Source organism: Pteropus vampyrus, unplaced genomic scaffold, assembly GCF_000151845.1.
Source record: "Pteropus vampyrus isolate Shadow unplaced genomic scaffold, Pvam_2.0 Scaffold58, whole genome shotgun sequence".
Taxonomy (NCBI): domain Eukaryota; kingdom Metazoa; phylum Chordata; class Mammalia; order Chiroptera; family Pteropodidae; genus Pteropus; species Pteropus vampyrus.
This window is the reverse complement of record NW_011888839.1, coordinates 9,913,726-9,919,590: the sequence shown is the minus strand read 5'-3', so window position 1 is coordinate 9,919,590 and position 5,865 is coordinate 9,913,726. Positions and strand designations below refer to the sequence as shown.

The following is a 5,865-nucleotide window of genomic DNA, read 5'->3' as shown; positions in this document are numbered from 1 at the left end:
CACACTCACACTGGGACTTACACAGCTGTCTCCTCTGTTCTCAAGCCTTTGGGTTTGGACTGGAACTATGACACCAATTTTTTCTGGTCCTCCAGTTTGCAGATGGCAGATTATGGGGCTTCTCAATCCACATAATCTCAGCCTTCCATAATTGTGTGAGGCAATTCCTCAAAATAAATCTATATTTATATCTATCCATATGTACACATCCCATAGGTTCTGTTTCTCGGGGGAACACTGACTAATACAGCACCTAATAGGTATAAGACATATTAGTAGTAAACATAGCCAATAGTGCATCATGGATCTCACATTCTAAGGTGGAGAAAGGTGGACAGACAACTAATAGACACATATACAACAGTTTGTCAGGTAGTGATAAATACTGTGAAGAAAACTTGAGAAAGTCAATGTAATGAAAGAGTGTACGTTCAGGTAAGGAGGGCTATTTTAGTTAGGATGTCCAGGAAGGCATTTCTGAACGAAGTAAAAGTGTCAGTTAGGCAAGTCTGAGAGAACAGCGTTCCAGGCAAGATGAGAAAGAGCAAAAAAAGCCTTCAGGAAGCATTTTTCAAGAACAAGAACTGTAGTTCCACTAGAATATAGTGATCCAAGGAGAGTGTTATAAGATGAATGTGTTTCCCAAAATTTATAAGTCAAAGTCCCTAACCCCTAGTATCTCAAAATGTAACTGTTTAGGGCAATTAAGTTTTAAAAAGGTAATTAAGTTAAAATGAGAAAAGAAGGAAGGAAGGGAGGGAGGAAGAGAAAGAATGAAGGAAAAAATAAAAAGAGAAAGCCATTAAAAACACCTTCACAAATATTTATTATGTATATTTTTAAAGCATACTGATTTAATTTTAAATGATCCTAACTAAACTGGGTAATCATCTTCTACTCAGCAGATATTAAGCATTTTAAATTACTACTAGAAATATACGAACAATATTTCTTAAATAGTATTTTATTTAAACCTGTTGAATAATAACATTTTCATGGAAATACAGTTTGTTTACAAACATGTTTAAAAGACAGAAATATATTCAAAATATAATTTGATGTTATTCAATATGAACTTCATCAATAGGCAGATTTCTCAAAAATTGCATGAAATTGAGATTACTGTATTAAAGAAAATAAAATCACACTGGACAAAGTGTGCAGACAAAAGTTTTTTTTTTTTATTTCGATACTTCGACAGCAATAGAAGAGAGTACAGATCAAGTTGGGGAGAGACAAAGGGCTGGAGGATTTATAAGCACTGGGATGAGCTAGTAGAAAAGTACTAAAGGACAGAGTATATTAGATGGGAGGCTGATAAATAGGATCTGTTGTGTACATTGAGCTATTTTTGAGTTTGTGAATGTTTTTATTTGGAATTAGGCCATCTGTGTTTGCTAATTGGTACTCATGAAAGTTAGACTTCTTCCTTCTCACAGAGACTAAGAGATAGGGGTGTTCCCTTCATCGATGATTACATTTCAAAGCCATGGCTTCTAGGTTCTTGAGGATATTCCTGGGTTATAAAACTTGCAAGAGGCTGTGAGAAAATCTGTATATATTTCAAATGGGCAGAGAAAGAGTTTACAGTGGCAAGTTTCCTAAAGACAATGCTCTAAGAAAAGAAAGATCAGGAGCCTATTGTCAATAAGAAACCTGTCTGAGGTCCAGTCAGACTGTCTTGGTCACTACATCATGGTCAGTCGAAGCACTTTAATGGAACTAATTTTATAATCATTCTATATTTAATAGATTTTAACTGTATAATTTTAGCTTCTAGTATACAATTTTCTTAAATTTAAGTACATCTGATAATTCTATATACTTTTCAGTTCTATACACTTCTTATATAGTATTATTCAGAAGGAAATCTCTTCAGATAAGGGATGCATGGGCTTCAGAGCTCAGCCTGTTTGTGACCCAAATTTGATATTTTATAGTTGTGTGAGAATGAATTTAAGAATGACTTTAAGAATGACTTTAAAAGAATGACTTAGTTTTTTCTTTAAAATGGAGTTAAGGATAGCCACCTTACACAGTCTTTAGCTAGATCTAACATGATAGTAGTCTAAAACACCTAACATGGTGACTGCCATCAAATACCAGTCCCCTCCTCTTAATACCAATAAAATTATTGTAAATAGAAGTTAGGTTAGAAAATATAGCAATTTTTCTGACAGGAGAAAAATATAGCTGTTTCCTCCCCTATCTTTTTCCCCCTTAAATGTACACAATTATATTTCATACAGCTGACTGTTTAGAACATGGGCCTTGAAGTTGTCAGTTTGGGAATTTCATGCCTTTGTGCACCAGTGACTTTTGTGACCTTAATTGAACTTCTGGGCCAGAGCTCCTCCATTTGTCTAATAGATATAATAATGGAAAACATCTCTCCCTCACAAGGGTGCTTTTAGCATTACTGGGGGAAAAAAAGAATCTTTTTAAAGCCCATGAGATGAAAGTACTGTTGTTATTAAATATATGATGAATTGTTCATCATTCATAGTCTGTGATATTGTAGAAGTCAGTTCCTTTAGGAAGCAAAGACTCTCTTGAGAGTCTTGGCCAGAAGAAACTGTGTAATAGCGATTGAATTACCTGTTATATTGGAAAAATCATTGAGAAAGCTCAGTATCCCTATGGAGAACGAAGAAGCTATTATACCATACCTCAGTAGAATACCTATAACACTGGCAGGGAAGTTAGATATGATCTCATTCCTTGGCCGTACCTATAAAAGTCAAGTGCTTCACTGGGACATAGCCAAGACATTTCTTTTTATAGAGCAATAGTCTATCAGAGTATATATATTTTTTTAAAAAAGCATTTCATTTAGTTATTTGGAAAGTCGGGCCTTGTACCCACATTAAGAAATTAACACATACTAATTAATTTGTCACATGCATATTTTATATGTTAATAATCTATGCAGTCGATAAATGTTTTAAAATATGCAAATGCTTAAATGAATATTGAATAAAACCTTCTCAACATTTACAAGATTTCCTTTGCAAGTTGTAAAATTTCAGCTTGAGAAGAGGTGAACTTTTTGTCTAAGATGAAACAAACTTTGATAAGAAAATTAATGTTTTAAGTAAGATCAATACTTACTGGAAAAAGAATGACGTTGATAATCTTTGTAGCAGGTTATATTTAAAATATTGAATTCATGAATTATAAATGAGCCTTAAAAATTCTTCACAGTGTCAAAAATAAAAAGTTGGATACTAGTTAAAAATTGTAAGGACAGACTTTAATGAGTAATAACTATTTCAATAGAGAAAAGATTACTATGTGAACTAAACTCAAGTTCTATTTGTATAGAGGTGACTGGGTGTTCTAAAGAGAGAATAAAGGAGTAGGGAGGGAATTGAAGAAAGTCAGTACAGTTTAGTAAGTGAAAATTTTCAAAAAATGGGAAGGGAGAGTTGGCCCAGGTAAAAACCATCTTGATTTGCTAACTGACATTCATCAAAGTTAGGTTCCTATTCTCCAAAAGAAACTGAGAGACAGGGGCCCTATCTTCAAATGGTAGCAGCAACAAAAAGTTAAAGAGTTAAAGTTTTTTGGCAGCTTTGAGTTTTCTCAGGCAGGCACTTTAAGGGGGAACTAGAGTCATCTTAGGAATGCAGCTTTGAGCTTTTAGAAAATGTTAATGTTTGTTCAAGATTTTGTGGACCAAGGTTGAGACCTAGTTGGGAAGAGGGCCCCAGGGAGCCTGCATAGAGTTTGGTCAAGGAGAGAATCTTTGTCAACAGAAACCCTGAAATTGAAATTATAGACATAAACCCTCTCTCTATAAGTTCTTCTACCAGATCCTGATCTGGCACCGAATGGCATAAATTCCTTCATTCTTTCACCATGTATTTATTAAATAGCCAAGTTCTCTGTAAAATACTCGAAATACAAAGACAGGTGAGGTGCGGTTTTGCCTGTTAATCAAGTAGCCTACAGTCTAGATGAGAGTAAAAACCATAAAAAAATAGTTAAAATACTATAGCTGCTATGATAGAAGGCTGTACAGGGTGTAGTGCAAGCATAAATAGTGAGAAGTCAGCTCTACCTGGCAGAGAAAGAGGACAGCAAATATTAATACAGGAGGTGATATTAAATGAGGTGGATGTTCTTCAGATATAGAGGGATGTGAAAAGGTAGTGCATTTGGAGGAATCAGAATGAGCAAAACTGAAGATATAAAATTTTCCAGCATATCTGAGAAATGCATGTAGAATAGAGTCCATAAATGGAATAGGGGACTCAGAGGAAGGGGAGACAGTTTTTAAGTTAAGCAAATAGAAGTAGATAGTGAAGGAAAAAAATAGATCATGGTGTCATACTACACAAACTGAACAACAGTGCACCCTAGGGTGCCACAGAAAACTCATAGGGAGTGCCATGGGACACTTTAAACTTCAAGAGGAAACAACAAGAAGCAATATTTGTGGAATACCATGTAGATTACCACAATCAAGTTGTTGGAACCTATTTAATAAACTGTTGAATGTTTATTTGCCTGAGGAGTGCTTTGAAGAAAATAACTGAGGCAGTTTAGGCAATAGCCATAATGACTTTTAATTGTATTTTATAAGAAACAAGGGAAAAGAGAAGAATTTTAAGGAAGAGAATAAAATGGACAAACATATTTTGGGAAGATCACTGTGACAGCAGCAGGGTGCATATTTAGAGAGTTGCCATTTTGAGGCACAGAGACTATTTAGATGTCTTTGGCAACACTCTTGAAATTATTAAATCATATTAACTATTACTTAGCTGTTTGTTTAGTCACATTACTTTTTTATTTTTTTTTTAAGTTTTGTATTTCTCTGTATAGCTATTTGAACGAAGTCATTTATAGTTTTATACAGAGCAATGGTCTGACATAGAACATTTGTTCATGTCCCAGTAAATAAAATGTATTGGCTGATATTATACGAGATCTTTAACTTATCTTACAAAGAAAGCTAATAATTGACTAATTAAGAACCAGTGACCTTGGCTGATCAGCGTAATGGGAGCTAATAGCAGAAGTATTTCCTTAGCACATATGATTCATACAGTGTTTTCGCTTCTAGGCACAATTCTTGGTTGCCCACCCGCTGAAGCTTCCTGAGAACCTTATTTACACGATTATTTTATGCCCTTAGTAAACCAATTCCTCTATGAAAATTGCTTAAAATGAGTTATAGCTTTATTGGGTGTTTTCTATGATCCAGGCACTCTTCTCAATATTTGATATGCATTATTTTCTTAATTCTTATACCCACTCTGTGAAGAAGGTGCTATCATCATTATCTCCAACTTACATATGATGAAATTGGAGCACAGATTCAAGTGTGCTGGGTCACATAGGTATTAAGGTTATCTAAAATACAAATTCAGTCTACGGCCATGCCACCCTGAACAAGCCTGATTCTGTATGATCTCGGAAGCTAAGCAGGGTTGGGCCTGGTTAGTACTTGGATGGGAGACCATCTAGGAAGACCAGGTGCTGTAGGCGTAAAAAATAAAAAATAAGAAATTGTAAGCTGACAAGGTCCTTGCAATCTGTGAGGTAAACCAAGGGTTTCCTCGCCTAAAATAAAATAAAAAAATACAAATTCAGACTCAAGAATTTATAGTCTTGTCAACTACACTATATCTCGTCCATTTGGGAGCAATAATTAAATTTTGTGTATAATTGTATTATTTTTTAAGAATATTTTTTTACAGCAGTTTTAGATTCACAAGAAAATTGAGGGGAAGGTACAGAAGTATCTCAGAAACTCCCTTATCCAACCTATGCAGAGACTCCCCCATTATCAACATCCTCCACTAGAGTGGCACATTTGTTGCAATTAATGAACCTATACTGACACATCATAATAAC

At 34.7% G+C, this 5,865-nt stretch overlaps 1 pseudogene; it reads left to right on the top strand.

Moving 5' to 3' along the window:
* The first annotated feature begins 5,377 nt into the window (after positions 1-5,377).
* Positions 5,378-5,496, top strand: LOC111740129 (annotated as a pseudogene).
* Positions 5,497-5,865: the final 369 nt, after the last annotated feature.